This window comes from Camellia sinensis, chromosome 7, assembly GCF_055761805.1.
Source record: "Camellia sinensis isolate YWXY chromosome 7, ASM5576180v1, whole genome shotgun sequence".
Classification (NCBI taxonomy): Eukaryota; Viridiplantae; Streptophyta; class Magnoliopsida; order Ericales; family Theaceae; genus Camellia; species Camellia sinensis.
In genome coordinates this window covers 92,027,258-92,044,261 of record NC_138967.1, presented here as the reverse complement: position 1 = coordinate 92,044,261, position 17,004 = coordinate 92,027,258, and the positions used below count along the sequence as shown (strand labels likewise).

Sequence of the window (17,004 nt, the reverse complement as noted above, 5' to 3'; positions counted from 1 at the left end):
TCCGACCAAACGTCTTGCAACCTGGATCCTTATCCTGGGCTTAGGAAGGGTGTTGGTTTTTTCAACCAACCTCTAAGTTGGTTTTTTTATCCAACCTAGAGTAAAGTGTTTGGGTATTCCGACCAAACGTCCTGCAGCCTGGATCCTTATCCTAGGCTTTAGGAAGGGTGTTGGTTTTTCCAGCCAACCTCTAAGTTGGTTTTTCCAGCCAACCCAGAGTAAGTTTTTTGGTGTTCCGACCAAACATCCTGTAGCCTGGATCCTTATCCTGGGCTTAGGAGGGGTGTTGATTTTTCCAGCCAACCTCTAGATTGGTTTTTTCAGCAAACCTAGAGTAACGTGTTTGGTTATTCTGACCAAACGTCCTGCAGCCTGGATCCTTATCCTAGGCTTAGGAGGGGTGTTGGTTTTTCCAGCCAACTATGTTTTTAATGCCCCTAACTTACTAAAGCAATCTTTTATAGAAGGAAACAACTATACTGAAAAGAAACTACTTGTTTTATTGAGAAAGGAAAAAATTACACATACTTAAAAGAAAAAACTAAAAATAAAATAACTTGAGATTGGCAGTATTCCATGGCCTGAGAATTGCCTGACCGTCCTTATCTTCTAAGTGGTATGCCCCTTTGCCTGTTAATCCAACCACTTTGTAAGGTCCTTCCCAATTGGGCCCTAACTTGCCATTTCCCGGAACCATGGTGTTTCCCATCACTTTGCGCAGTACCCAATCTCCGATCTTGAATTGCCTTGGATGCACTATTTTGTTGTATTTCCTGGATAACTCTTGTTGGTATGAGGCGATGTGAACCAGTGCTCTTTCTCTTCGTTCTTCCGCAAGGTCGAGCTCCAATGCTATGGTTTCGCCATTTAAGTCTGGATCAAAATTTTTCCTTCGAATTTGGGGAGGCCAACTTCTAGTGGGATTACTGCTTCCATGCCATAAGCTAAGGAGAATGGTGTTTCTCCCGTTGATCGTCGAGGTGTGGTGCGGTAAGCCCATAAAACATGAGGAAGTTCCTCAGCCCATTTGCCTTTTGCTTTTTCTAACCTTTTCTTCAATCCGTCCAAGACGACCTTGTTTGATGCTTCTGCCTGGCCGTTGGCTTGGGGATATGCCGGTGTAGAATTGTAGAACTCTATCTTGTACTCCTCACAAAAGTCTCTAAAAATTTTGCCGTTGAACTGAGTGCCATTGTCCGATATTAGTGCCTTGGGTATGCCGAACCGTGTGATGATATTCTGCCAGACAAACTTCTTCACATCTTTCTCTTTTATTGATGCTAGTGCTTCTGCTTCCACCCACTTTGTGAAGTAGCCTGTTGCTGCTTGAAAGAACTTCCTGTTTTCAGGTGCTGTTGGAAGTGGTCCTACTATGTCCAAGCCCCACATTGCGAAGGGCCATGGGCTGGTCAATGGTAGGAGTTCTCTGGCCGGCTGATGTATTTGGTGTGCGAACTTCTGACATTTCTCGCACTTCTTCACATACTTCTCCGAGTCTGCCTGCATGTATGGCCACTAGTATCCCTGCGAAATGGCTCTGTAAGCTAACGATCTTCCTCCTTGGTGGCTTCCGCACACCCCTTCGTGTATTTCGAACAAGAATTCTTCCACTTTGCTGGGGTGAACGCATGTTAGATAAGGTCCTGAGAATGATTTTTTATACAATGCCATAGAAGGGGAGAGCCAAAATCGCTACGATTTTGCTCTAATTTTGTTGGCTTCCTTCTTTTCTTCCGGTAAGACGCTGTCTTTTAAGAACAGTATGATGGGATCCATCCATGAGGGGCCTAGTTCGGCGCAACATACGTCTTCTGCTTCCGAGTCTTCAATGCTTGGTCTTGGTAAGTAGTCAATTAGCAATGGATGAGGGATGGATGTATCTGCCATTGAAGCAAAGCCTGCTAGTTCGTCTGCTCTGCTGTTTTCCTCCCTGCCAATCTGTTCTATCCTAACTACTTCAAATTTCTTGATCTCTTTTCTGACTAAGTCTTGATACTTAGTCATCATGTCATCCTTTGCCTCGTAGTTGCCTGAAATTTGGTTTACCACCAGCTGTAAGTCGCTGTACACTATTAGCTCGGTGGCCTCATGTAGGATGCTAATTTGAGACCTGCAAGAAGCGCTTTATACTCTGCTTCGTTGTTTGATGCTGGGAATCTAAGGTTGACTGCTTGCTCCACAACCAAGCCGTCTGGTGAGATGAGGACTATGCCAAGTCCTGCACCATGCCGGTTGGATGCTCCATCCACAAAGAGCTTCCACATCTCTCCGACGAACAATTTCCAGCAAGTTGAGGGATCAGACGATGTCGTGGGGTCAAGAATGTCACTGGTGTTTTCTTTAAGGTCCATACTCGCTGTCTGCCCCTCGCTATCTGATTGAACCAAGTCTTTATTTGTTGGTGAGTTTTGGCTTGGTGTAGCATGGTTCGCTTCTGCCTTGCTTTCTTTACTCTCATTTGCCTTGGGGTCTGACTGAATATCCTGCACCAGGGGTTGCGCTATTCCGGCGTCAACTTCTATCCCTGGTTCAGTTGTATCAGTCAAGTCGACTGGGTAGATATGATGACTTCCTGGGGTGAATTCTGTGACAAAGTCTGCCAAAGCTTGGGCCTTTATCGCGGTTCTGGGTTGGAACTTGATGTCAAATTGTCCCAACTCTACTGCCCACTTCAACATTCGCCCAGAAAAGTTTGCCCTCTCAAACAAAGCTTTTAATGGGAAAGCTGTGAGGACGACTATGGTGTGGGCGTGGAAGTAGTGCGACAACTTTCTTGAGACCATCATTAAGGCCAAGGCCAGTTTTTCCAGTGGCAAGTATCTTGTTTCGGCGACCAGCAATATTTTTCTAACATAATAAATGGGCAGATGTTGGATTCCTTCTGCACGGACCAATACTGCGCTAATTGCGTGCTGAGAGACCGCCAGGTACAGAGAGAGTTCTTCTCCAGGTATTGGGGTGACAAGTAGTGGTGGAGAAGACAAGTATTCTTTCAAGTTTTCCAGAGCGTGGTCGCATTCTTCGTCCCACTCGAACTTAGCTTTCAATGCTAGAAAAAATGGTCGTAGTCTGTCTGACGACCGGCTAATGAATCGGTTGAGTGCAGCTGCCATGTCGGTGAGATGCTGTACTTCTTTTACTGAGTTGGGTCTCTCCAGATCCTGAATAGCTATGATCTGGGAGGGGTCTGCTTCTATACCCTGGTTGGTCACCAGGAAGCCCATGAATTTGCCAGATCCTACACCGAACACGCACTTAGATGCATTAAGGTGCAACCTGTGCCTCTTTAGAATCTGGAACATCTCACCTAGGTCCCTTAGATGGCCGTTCTCATCCTTGCTTTTGACCACCATATCGTCAATGTAAGCTTCCATTGTTCTGCCTAACAACGGCTCAAACATCTTGGTGACCATTCTCTGGAATGTTGCCCCTGAGTTCTTTAGGCCAAATGGCATGACCTTATAGCAATACAGTCCTCTTGGAGTGGTAAAGGACGTGACCTCCTGGTCTGGTTCGTACATGGCAATCTGATGGTAGCCTCTGTGCGCATCCAGAAAGCTAAGTCAGTTGTGCCCTGCCGTTAGGTCTACCAATTGATCTATCCGTGGTAGGGGAAAGCTGTCCTTCGGGCATGCTTTGTTGACTGTCTTATAGTCGACGAAGACACGCCATTTTCCATTCTTTTTTGGCACCACGACTGTGTTGGAAATCCATCTGGGGTAGTGCACCTCTCTGATAGCTCCTGCCTCTAGCAGATTTCCCACTTCTTCCGCCACTATCTCGGCGTGGTGGAGTGCCGATCTGCGAGTGCGCTGAATGATTGGTCTAGCGGATGGGTGGATATTGAGTTGGTGACAGATGAAGTTTGGATCAATGCCTGGCATGTCTTAGGGTATCCAGGCGAACACTTTGATGTTAGAGGTCAAGAATTCCAAGACCTCTAATCTCTCAGTGCTGGACAACGACGATCCGAGCAAAAAGAACTTATCTGGGTTCTTTTCATCTATTCTTACTTCTACCAATTCTTCCACCGCTTTTTGATCAACTGCTTTGCCGACATCTGCGAACAGTTCATTGCTCTCAAGTTCTTCCACCGAATGAACATATCCCTTGGCAGTGCGGCTGCCATTAGCCGTGACAAAGCATTGCTTGAACATAATCTGGTCTCCAAAGACCTCTTCAATTACTCCGGCTCCGTTGGGGAACCGCATTACTTGATGGTAGGATGATGCTACTGATTTCATGGCATGGAGCCATGTTCTTCCCAAGATTATGTTGTAAGTGGAAGGGACTTTCAACACCCAAAATTTCACTTGTTTTGTCACGCTTCCTTCCCTGACTGGCAGGATAATTTTGCCGACTGGCCATTCTGGCATTGAGTTGAATCCGATCAGGGGGGATACAGCCGGTGCCAGGTCTTTGTCCTCCAATTTCAGTTGTTTGAAGGTGTCGTAGTACATTATCTCACACGAGCTGCCTTGGTCTATCAGAATTCGCTTGACGTTGTAATCCTTGACGCGGAGGGTGACGACCAGTGCATCGTTGTGAGGGCAATATATTCTTTCCAAGTCCTTGTCTAAAAAAGACATGACATTCGTAGGGTCTGTCTCCCCCTTTTGATGGTAGGTTGAGAGCTTAGTACTTCTCTTAAGTGCTCAGCCTTCTTGATCGATCCTCTGAGCTCGCATACACACTCAGGTTCGAATACTCCATGTATCACATTGATCACACCTTGAGGTGGGGCGTCAATTGGCATTCCATTGGGGTTATTGTGGTCCTGGGGGGCTGGTTGCGTCCCTCCTTCAACGTATTTATCCAGGTGACCGGCTGCCACCAACTCCTCCACATGCTGTCTCAATGGCATACAATTTTCAGTGCGGTGCCTCTTTTCTTTGTGAAAGGTGCATCGCGATCTTTCGTCGTAGTCCTTCTGAGCCTCTCCTAGCTTGGCAGGCCATCTGACGAAAGGTTCATTGCGTATTTCGCTTAGAATTTGGTAGATTAGCTTTTTGAATACCATGGTAATGGCAGTGCGGACTCTCAACCATCTTTTATCCTGGTCTTCTCCGTTGTCCCGCCTGCCTCGTCCGTTTTTGTTCGAACGTTCTACTGCATTGACTTTTGTCGCGATCTTTTTATCTGGTACTGCGGTCGTGCTAGACTTTGCCTTAGCACGGGCGCCATCTCCTTCTACCCGAATGTGTTGGTGCACTCTCTCTATTAAGGCCTCCATCGTGAGAGGCGACGTCATAGTGATTGAGTCCCTTAGTCTGTTCCCGACTGGAAGGCCTCTTTTGTATTGTGTGATAACGAGATTGGTGGGGCAGTCCCCAATCTGGTTGAAGGTCTCCCAGTAGCGGCTATTGTAGGATTTTAATGACTCTTTTTCGCCCATGTCGATGGAAAGCAGTTGATCAATTTTCACCGGGGTTTTGGTGTTCGTTCTGAACCTTGTTATGAACGCATCCGCCAATTGTGCCCAGGAGGCTATGCTGCCTTCTGGAAGTTTTTCGAACCAAGTCAAGCCTAGGTCACCAAGGCTTGATGGGAAGAGGATGCACATCAAAGCCTCGTTTCGTCGATATACCGCCATAACCTGGCGGAAGTGGCTTAGGTGCATGTAAGGGTCTGTCTTCCCTTCGTACATGGTAAATTTAGGCTGAACGAAACCTGAAAGTAATGATGCGTTCTCAATCGCCGGAACGAACGGCGAGCTATGTAGTCTTGCGAACGCTTTATCTGTTGGTTCGTAGACAAGGTGTGGTACTGGCATTCCAACCTCGACGCTTCCATGCGTCAGAGGAGCCAATCGCTGAAGGGCTGAAACTCTGTGCGAGTCGCATGCCCTAGCATCCTCCTTCTGTCGCGCCCTTTCTTCAAGCACAGGTCGTAAGTCGGACGATCTAGGCAACTCCGTTTGCCTGGATGATGTATGGTGCGTGTGTGAGGGCCGATAGGTACTTCCCTCTGTGTAAGACCTTAATGATCTCGTTCTCTTAGACCTAGAGTAACGAGTTCTGGAAGTCCTTGATTGAGTGTCGCTCGTCTTGAGGCTTCTACTCTCTGCTTGCGATGTCGTGGTATGCCTACTACGATCTTCTGAGTGGCGAGGAGGCGTATTGCCTTTGCGTCCCTCTCCTGTCGCCACCCCTTTTTCCTTGATCTGGTGCTTCATGGCCTCCATGTCCGCCGCTATCTTCCTTATTAATTCATCTTGCTCCTTCACGCGGTCCTCCAGAACTTGAGGATCAATCCTCTGCCTTTGTTTGTCAGGATTTCGTGAACAAGAGTGACGAGGGCTGTTAGTCCGCCTCCTCCCCCTTGCATCCCTCCTGGGATTTTGTCGCTGAGGCTCCAAGTTCGCCATGGGAGGGATAGAAGGTAGGCCTTCACGCCTTGCACCCCCCTCTAGTGTTTGTCCGTCAATGGCGGACTGCGGCAAATCTTCGTTGTGCGCCATTGTTTCTAAAGAGGAAAAGCTTGATCAAGAGGTTTTGTTCTAGTCTGATTTTCCCACAGACGGCGCCAATTGTACGGGCACGAAATATTCTTCCCGTATAATCCTGTTGATCAAGTCTGCGCTCCTCCATACGTCGTCGCTTTACTCCCTAAAAACACAAACGTGAGCTAGCCCCCGGGTGTGTGCCGGATACCTCTCCGATGTCTAAGTCAGCAAAATAGACAAACAGACAAAAAGCTCTGTGAATTTGGGAGTCAAAGTTGTGTGTTACCTCTCCAAAGGTGATGTTGTGAGCTTTTATAGGTTCCGCGTGGCATAATCCTAGTAGGACTCTTACTCTTCCATGTAGAGTCCTCATCGGATTCACACTCCTAAAAGATAATGCTTATCCTTCAACACCCCCTCACTGCTTAAACCAAGTGAGATGGTTTTTCCATGGTCGGACTCCAATATGACCGAGGTAAGCATAGCTATGCTAAGCCGCAGATCAGACCGGGATAACTCTACCTCGGTTCCTCCTGTACAAACCACAACATAATTGGACCGAGCTAACAATTAGCATGGTTTCGACCGATCTAATACCACTGCGCCATGACCGGTATAACTTTTAGTATGGTGACCGAGCTAACCGTAGCTCTTTGGGACCGGAATAACTTCATGGCCATTTTACTCAATCCTTCGTACTGTGGCCCATAACGGCCCATTGCCCAGCTCGGCCCAATTTTCTTATAAATTACCCTCTCAAGAAAAAACTTGCAGTATTCTCAGTTTTACTAAACATGACTTATTAGTATAAAAGATTTTAGATAGGACCTGAGCTACCATAACATTTATAAATAGGACTTTTAGGTAATTAACTAGAAAACAAAATAGCATAACTTTTTTTAAAACTTTTGTAACTTTCATGCTAAACAAACTCAGAATTTTTTTTTTTTTATATATTTTACCATTTTCGTCACTTTTAGGAGGGTAGTGGGTTGGCATGACAAAATGTTAAAATAGGACATAATGCTTATATAAATGTATTGTCAATTGTAACATGATTTATTTGCGAAAATAAAAATAAAAATTTTATTTCATGAGATGTTTAATTGTTATATATATATATGTGTGTGTGTGTGTGTATAGATCTATTCCTATTGTATCACATTTGAGAGCATATGAAGTACCATGTCCTTATTTCCAACGATCCACATTCTAAATGACACAAATTTATATATATTCTATGTCCAATTTGTGTGGCCCCCTAGTATTTTTATTGGGGTGCAACAGTTTTTCTGCAAATCTTCAGTCCAAGTTCCCAATAGATGCAGAATTGAATCTATCAAACTGTTGAGAATTGATATCAATTGATCAAGAAAGTTGGTTGTTATAGCCAATAATAATAAGACGTATTTTCTTGGAGGGTTATACTGAGCCATCCTACTAGCATTGTAGTTAGTAAGAACCTGTCAGTCACTACTCAACGTTAATCTGCCTTGTACAGACTTGACTTTGATTATTCAACTTACAAGCGTTCAATTATGTAGAGAGAGAGAAAGAGAGAGAGAGAGAGAAGGAGAATGAGAGGAAACTAATACGAGTGATTAGGGGATAAAATATTTTTCTAATTATTTTCAAAACATTTATCAAATTGCTAGCTTAGAAAGTAAATTGTTGTTACTAGTACTCATCAAAATAATTGAGCAAAAAATGGTCACAAGGACTATGATGTAGAACATTCATAGTGCATGAGCCAGTCATCCCATTGGGAAGAAAAAAGGTGTAGTTCTGGGCATTAGGATAACTTTTTTTTGTTTTTTTGATCAGCAAAGAAAAATTTTATTAACAACATGAAATTAAAGGTACAAGAAGATGACATGCATCGAGAGAGATTCGGAAAGTGCAAAAATACCCCTACTACTGCTACTTGCATCCCTACAACCAACCCCTTGGCCTCACGATTTTTTTAAACAAAAAAAGTTAAGTAAGACTTAACTAGAATATAAAATACATGAATCCCCACAAAATCAACCCACCAAATCACCCAAGCTGCTCCTGCAATCCTCTTATCAACAAATTGAAATTTTCTTTTCCAACACCCAAGTTGTTGTACACCTCTAATCAACCCAATTATTTTATTCACCTTTTCTGCTGCCCTTCCAATGCCCACACCACCCAAACTAAAATCTTTTCAACAACCCACACTGCCAAGACCCATGCCTATGCTGCTACAACTCCCAATGCCCACACCACCCACGCCTATGTTGCTGCCTACACCACGCCTATGCTGCTGCAACTCCCAATGCCCACACCACTCACGCCTAAGCTGCTGCCCACACCATGCCTATGCTGCTGCAACTCCCAATACCCACACCTATGCTGCTAATCTGATCGAGAAAACTCCATTGCCAACACCGAAAAACTCCAATGCCTATGCTGCTGCAACTCCCCTGCTGAACTTGACATTGCAGCTCCAATATTAGCTGCAGTAGACAGATCATCTCTCTGATTAATTACCTCCTTGGAAGAGCAACTCCCACTGCCACCGCTATCTTTTCCACTAATAGGCTCGTTGATTCCTTCTCCAGCGGTGGTGGCGGTGGATCCAGTACTCCTCTCCGACCAATTACATTGCCTCGGCTGAGTCTGATAGAATATCTTTGAATCCACAAGTTCTTCTTCTTTCTCACACCCACTGCAGATCCAAACACCGACCAAACACCAACCCACCGCTGGGACACCTCCATACATTTGGAAGAAGTTCACCCCTCAAACTCTTACTCGAAGAGGAGTGCACGAATGAAAACCAGACAGATCTGGATCGACTTCGACACCCATGTTTCCGCCTAAACAAAGCATCGATACTTCTCCAAAAATCTGAACCAGAGTTCACCCCTTAAGCTCCTACTCGCAAAAGAGCGCTCGAATGAAGATCCTGAACGGCCCCTGATGAAAACAACACACCACTACCCCCAATGAATCAGCTATAACGGGCCCCGAATCACCAAAAAATAAAGTCTACCGCAGCACACAAAACACACCTAGGTGGGCAAATAATGAGGGAATCAAGTTTATTAAAAGAAAAAACTAACAAACAAACGCCAGAAAGAGCTAGGCCAGCCAACCGCCATAGCCGAAGGCGGCAGCCAGCCGGCCCAAATATAGGCTTGGAGAGGAGGTTTTTAGAGAGAGAGAGAGAGGGAGAGAGAGAGAGAGAGAGAGAGAGAGAGAGATAGCATTTTAGGATAACTTGATATACCTTACTGGACATATTTCTTAATATGTTAACCTTCTTAGAAAAATTTCACTTAATATGGTATCAAACCTCAGGTTGGTTTTGGATTCAAAGTCTCTTCGTTTGCATTTTAATCCCTGTTTGCATTATTTGTTTCTTTCTTCTCTCTATGTACAGATGTTTGGTAACTTAATTAACATTATCATCCCTTGTATATGTGTGTTTAATTGCTACCCACAATTAGGCAGTATTTGGTTTACTAAAATGGATTGAAATAGAATGATCATTCTACCAAAATATTCATTCCTATATTTGATTGAGTGAAAAAATAATGAAAAATATATTACAAATCGATTCATAATTCACTATTGTGAGAAAATGATCGTGTTTTAGAAAAGCCTAAGAAATGACCGTTCCATTCCATTTCATCTCATTCCAGCAAGGTCGCCACTACATGGGTGATGGGGTCCCATCCACCCATCACCCTACAAAAAGCCTTGATTTTTTTTTTTTATATGGTAAAAAGTTTTTTTGATAACTAACAGATCCCATTAAATAAAAATAAGGGGCCTTGCCATCAGAATTATATGATTCAAACCAGAACATCCATTGAAAATCAAAATTCATTAAGAATCTAATCATTCTCTATTACATTTTTATTTTCAACACTCAAATCAAATGAAAGATTGATAGTTAAATGATTTCTTCATCATGTATAAAAAAATATGTGTTTGACACTATTAATAATGAGGTTATCATGTAATAATTAAAAAAGATGACACCAATAGTATTTTATTAGAAGTTTATTTTATTTAAAGGTCGAGAAATTCAAATGTTAACTAGTTTAAAAAGTTTTTTTTAGTAAAGTTTATTAAATTTTTTGAGTGACCTCATCCATAAAATTTTCTAGAGTCGCCATTACATTCCAATGAACCATACAGAACATTATTTATTGCCTTGCTTATATCGGAAAGGAGTACAATTTTAATCAAAAGACTATCAAAGACTTGAATTGTGAGGCATATCTTCCCTTTGCAGGTGAAGCTAACAAGCCTAGGTTAACAATTAACTGATGTGAGGTTATGAAGTTACACAATGCTTACATTTTGATAAGGTTTTAAGCATTTACGTTTGAAATGATCAAGTGTTGTTTTGTTGGCCCGAAGAAGAGAGTGGTTGTTATGCTTAGTCAGCATCTGCTTACGCTAAAATTCTGTGTGGCCCTCGAGTAGATTAAACCCAAGTTCATTAATACATATTCTGAGTTTGGACATGGACGCTTTCAAACTATAAAATAGAAGCATAAGTTTTATGGACACCGAAAGACATAATAATGCAAACTTCTCAAATTTTGGTTTGTCGATGCAAGTTAGGTGAACATGGTTTTGTGACTCTGATGTTCCTTGGGACAATTATCATCAATTTACTTTTTTGATATTATTTTTGAGTATCTTAAGTGCTGAGGACTTGAACAGTATGAATGAAATTTTTGTTTATCAGAGATTTCAAAACCCCATAGTTCCTTATTTAGTTTTTAATTTATTTTGCCTATTTGTGTTAGAGATATTTTAACCCAATGTTTTAGACTTGGTTCTTAATTTTATTTGCTATATTTTAGTCCAGTGTGGCAATTTTATCTAGCTAACCTTAATGTGTGAGATTTTTATTTGATCTACTAGTATGTTGTCTATGAATTTAGAATTTGCTTATGCATATTTTCTAAAATGTTCTTCTTAAATGCAATAAACTTCTTAAGCATGTCGAGATATCTAGCCTTCGCTCATTTCTATGATAATAACTCAACAACACTTCTTTGTTGACAAAAGTTGTCATGTGCATGATTATGAGCATTTGTATCAGTTTGCTTTGTGTGTACATGTGCACATGTTTAAGACTAAGGTCTAGAGATTAGGCCAAGAAAAGGGTATAAGTAGGAATGATTTGGATGCTTGAAATTGACTTTCTAGTGAATGTTTTACAATGTGTTTGAATTGATTTTCTTTTTTCCCCCTACTGAAAGCTTTTTTTTTTTTTTTTTTTTTTTTTTTTTTTGCAGTCAACCAAGAGTAAAGATTTTTGTTAATCAAAAGTAGATCAAGGAACTTACAAAGAATGGGAACAACACCGCGTCATTATAAAAAATATAGCATCCCAACTTTGTTGGCACCCTATGCATGATCAATCATGGCAATCTTACAGTAAACCAGAAATGAAGAGTTTCCAGTATAGCTACACAAGAAAGAAGCAGACTAGAAAAACAAAAAATAGAGAAAACAAAGAAAATGGAGCAGAAGTTCAAGCCCCAGCACCATGCATACACTGCTGCAAATTGAAGATCATATCATAAACTAAATGCCCTTTTTGAGGTTTAGGGACTTACAAAAATTTAGCGTTTCTTTGTTTATTCAAGAGAATGAATGGATGGAGGAAAAAGTTTGTGAAATGATCAAGGAATTATCGATCCTATGAAAATTGGTTCCAAGCTTGAATGCTTGTTAAATATCATAAGGTGTGATTCATTAACTTCATTTCATATACCAAGCAATTACAAGTGAACCATAGGAATAGAGAGATTGAAAGAAAAACACCACCTAAGTCTAGTATAGGAGAGAATCCTAAAAAACAATGTTCACCAAACTTCCAATCCACCATAGTGAAAGAAACACACCACACCACTACCCTACTAGAAGCAAAATCAAAACAAAACACCAAAAATAGGACAAACAAACCCACCCAAAACTTAGATGATTGCCCTCTGGTTGAGATGACCAATGAAGACTGAGTCGAATCCTTGCATTTCTTCGAAAAAGTATCCATACAATAAGCTTGGTTCTCTTAGCTTTTAGAACTCAGGACTAAACTCGTAGATGTCCAATAACAATGGAGCCAAGTTCCCATGGAAAATCTTGTTCACCAGCTACCTGGAAATACAAAAATCAAGAAGACAGGATATTATACAATGTCGTACGTGTTGATAGCATGCAAGATGGCAAGAGCTTGAGCGTGTCTATTATTCATGGTTGGATTACGCTGACCACAGAGCCTACTTGTTGATCGAGAGCCAAGATATATGTAATACAACAAGTGAGCCACTGCAGAATTCAAGACACATTATTGTATCTTTAACCGTGATGGAAATTAGAGAGAATTGATACTTTTAAATTAGACATATAAAAGTTTGTAGAATGGTAATTAGTAGAAAAGAGTAGGAAAATAGACTAGAAACAAGGTGAAATTGAATGGTATAAGAAGACAATTGAAAGCAAGAACATCATGCAATCCAAGAATAAAAGGGAAAATAAATACTCAAGAGCTCGAGCAGTTGATGTCAAAGAGTTGTCCTAATGTAATCGTGTAGAATCGATTTTGCAATGTTGGCCTTTGCTTTGATAGTATTGTAGCAACTTGTTGCATGGTTGGCCGAGACAGTGAAGTGGTGTGTAAACATACAAATGCTAGTTTCGCAACAACAACTACTTGCTCTGCCACTTCATTCCTCGGAGGTAGGGGACGTTGGTCCAAGATGTCCTTCAAAAATATGCCTTGCGCAGTCAATGTTGATGATGAGGACGAGGATGACGGTAAAGAGGAGATTAGATCACCCGGATGCTTTCCTATAATCACTTCCAGTGCTAGCACCCCAAAACTATAAACATCACACTTCTCATTCACTTCTATTGTATAAGCAAGTTCTGCCAAAAAAACAAAAATGTCCATCAACAGAAAATTGTTAAATAAAGAAAGGGTGGAAAAGTAAATAAAAATGCTCCTGGCCCATTTCAAGATATTGATTAAATTGCTTAAAATTCTTTGATAAATGACGCAAATAGTTTAGGGTTCCAAAAGAAGGAAATTATATAAATGCTTGATGAATGTCAATGCCAAAATGTCAAAATATGAAAACCTGAGAACTATGAATATCTTAAAATAGGATAGTTAGTTCATTGAAGCAGCTACCTACCTTTCCATATATGATTTTCAAGACATCAACAGGATTGCTAGTCACCAATATTAATTAAAGTCTTTCAAGTGTTATTACTCTTTCTGATTTGAGAGAAATAAATAATTAATTTGAGAGAAATAAAGAATTAATGAAAATTTGTTCACTGCCAAATGTTAACTATAGAAAGATAAGTTTTTGAAGCAATGAACTATATACAATGGCTTTTGTAGGACTATTCAAAAGTGCAAGGATGGATGCATGATTTTAATCTTAGGGCGAACTTTTAATGAAGGAGAAAAAATTACTATTTGTGTTGCTTAGTTTGGATAATTTTCATTGACAAAAATGTGCATTTTGTAATCACTATAAAAATAGGTGAAGTTAAAAGACGACCATTTAATCAATTGACAAGAGGATAAATTATTAAATTTCTTGCTTTACAAACACTTTGGCACAACTCAAATATTATTAACAATTTTTGAAATTCAGAATGTCTAATTTTGTAACTGGAATTTCAAATGTAAATTAAATTTACTTGCATGCTTGCAATTATCTTCAATTTTGAAGAATCAATCAGTTTTTTTAAATCAGTTTTTCTAATTCTTATAATTGAGTATCACATGTGATTGTAAAATGTCAACTAGAAAATGCTTGGCGGCAATGTGATCTCTTTGTTGGTGAGTACGACTTCCATCGAATGTAATTAAGATCTCAAACAAGAAGAAGAAAGAAAGACATAATTTAAATAGAGAAATGAGAAAAATATAAAGAATAGAAAGTATAAGTTGTTTTAAAATAGAGATGGAGAAGAGGAAGAAAAAGTGAAAATGGAAATTGAGTTCCGGGCAGAATTGAAATAACAAAAAAGATAGAGGAAAAAATTGAGAAAAAAGAAGAACAAGAAGAAAAGAGGAAAACAAGCAAACAATAAGAATAAGAGGCAGAGAGAGAAAGGAAACCCAGAGTTGAAGAGCAACGATTGAAACTTAAAACTACAAATCAAGTTAAAGAAAATCAATAAAATCTTGGAGGGGTGAGCCTATATAATTTATAAATATTGTTAACTAATACCACTATATTTGAGGAGTTATTTCAAAATTTTGGGGTGGCAGTCACCCTGCCAGCCACCGAGATCCATTGCTGCACAAGTGGTAGGTCATTAGAGCAGGCCAAAGTCTTAACTAAAACCATAAGTACTAAAATAAAGGAAACACATAGAATCCTGCCGAAATAATCATTTTCTTAAATGAATGTTAAATAAAGAGAAAATATTCCATGTCTTGCAAAAAAGAGTTTTTATTTTTTAGTTTTTGGTAAACCTTGATGACATAAGGAGAAATTTATTAATAATCTAAAATCGAGAGGGGTAATGAGCCTTATCTCTCAAGCAATAGAAGAAAAAAAATATTCAGGCAAAAGAATGGGCAAATTACAATTTACATCCTTATACTTTACATCTAATCTCACTTTACGTTCTGACTTTTTAATTGTTTTAGTCAACCCTCCAGACCGAGTCCAATTGGAATTGGGCTCATTTGTATCACCTTGTTTCAAAAACTAACAAAGAATAGTCATGTGATAGAATTAATTACAATTAGCACCCCCTGCACTTTTATTAAAATTTCACTTTATTCCTTATCAACTTGTATTTTTACCAAAATCTCATTTTAAGACAATGTTATATGCTTAGGCCCAATTGAAACTAGACTTGAAGTCTAGGGCCTGACTGAAATAATTTAAAAGTCAAGAGGCAAAGTAATAAATGGTATAGAGTATAGGGATACGGTGTAATTTGGCCCAAAAAAGAATCAACACTAACAAACTTGAATATATATATATATATACAAAGTACCCAACATATCTAAAGCCACAATAGGCTTAACCAATCTACAAGGCTCTTAAAAAGTAGAGAAATAAGAATTATTATCACAATCCCAATTAGCTAACACATCTGCAACACTATTTACTTACTTCGGTGCATATTTTTCATCTAAAATGGCTTTTCAGTAGCTATGCTCATCATACACGAGAATTTAAGGTATGCATATTAGAAAAAAAATGGAATAACAAGCTTAAATCTAGCAATTATTCTTCATTAGTAAGTTAAAATGAACAAAAACTACATGGGTAATTTAATTGGAAATAAATCATTGCAATAGAAAAATATATACCAGGAGCAGCATAACCAAAGGTCCCAGCAAATGAAGTCCAATTGGATGAGTTAAGATTCATAAATCTAGCTGTGCCAAAATCAAATATGTGAGCCACATAGTTCAAATCAAACAAAACATTCTTGCTTGATATGTCTCGATGGATGATTGGTTGAAAACAATCATGGTGCATATAAGAAAGAGCATTTGCCACACCTTTTACAGTGTTCACTCTCTTAATCCAATCAAAGATTACTATATCATCGTCCATGCTCAGTACCTTTCCCAAGCTTCCCCCTTCCAAGAACTCATAAACCAAAAACAAATGCCTTAGGTGTGAACAGTAACCATACAACTTTACAATGTTGTGATGTTGAATCGCAGTTAATGTACGGATCTCACTTGTAAACCCTTTTAGATTAGCCCAGTCATCATCAAGTGTTGCATGAAGTTTCTTCACAGCAACTACTTGACCATTTGGTAGGTCAACTCTATAAATGGTTACCATATCCTCCCTCTCTAACACAATATTTGGCACTGAAGTTCTCAGTGACTTCAATGATGTTTTCATAGACCATTTTTCCATCATAGCTCCATATTGCAAAAACATTATCATGGTTTACTCGTGATGGCTCGTTTTTTGTGTTCCTCACTTTCTTACGAAAAGCCATGAAAATGCCAAGAACCATTAGCAAAAGAAACAAAATTCCAAAAACAAGAAGTACAGTTAGTAACATAACTTTCTTGCCCTTTTTTTTAACATCCCCAGTGTTTAATTTTGTCAAGCAAGCCTTAAGACCAGTAGCATTACCACATAAACCTTTATTACCTTTGAGTGCCTTGAATGAAGCCTCTTAGAAGGCCTTGATGTCAGGAAGATGATCCTCTAACTGATTGTATGACACATCAATGGAAGTAAGACTTACCATTTCATTGAAAGATGATGATATAGAACCAAAGAACTTATTATGGGAGAGATTTAACCTTTCTAAGCTTCGCAATTCTCCAATCTATTGTGGTATCTTACCAATTAGCAAGTTATTGCCAAGATCAAGACTTTGAAGAGTGTTGATCTAGCATATTTCAATAGGAATGCTTTCCCCAAATCTATTATTGCTCAAATTTAAGTTCAATAGTTTTAAGTAGTCTCCAAGTTCTCTAGGGATTGAGCCACTTAGACTATTTGCTACCAAGTTAAGAAACCTAAGATTCGACAATTTATTGAATTCTAGAG

The 17,004-nt window shown here is 39.9% G+C and overlaps 1 long non-coding RNA gene and 1 pseudogene across 1 annotated transcript; both read right to left on the bottom strand.

Moving 5' to 3' along the window:
* Positions 1 to 12,187: 12,187 nt before the first annotated feature.
* Positions 12,188 to 13,371, bottom strand: LOC145788747 (uncharacterized). Its single transcript, XR_014335653.1, has 2 exons — positions 12,984 to 13,371; positions 12,188 to 12,598 (listed from the first exon to the last, which is right to left on the bottom strand). It is a non-coding gene; the product is annotated as an uncharacterized LOC145788747 (long non-coding RNA).
* Positions 13,372 to 15,719: 2,348 nt separating this feature from the next.
* Positions 15,720 to 16,623, bottom strand: LOC145795197 (MDIS1-interacting receptor like kinase 2 pseudogene; annotated as a pseudogene).
* Positions 16,624 to 17,004: the final 381 nt, after the last annotated feature.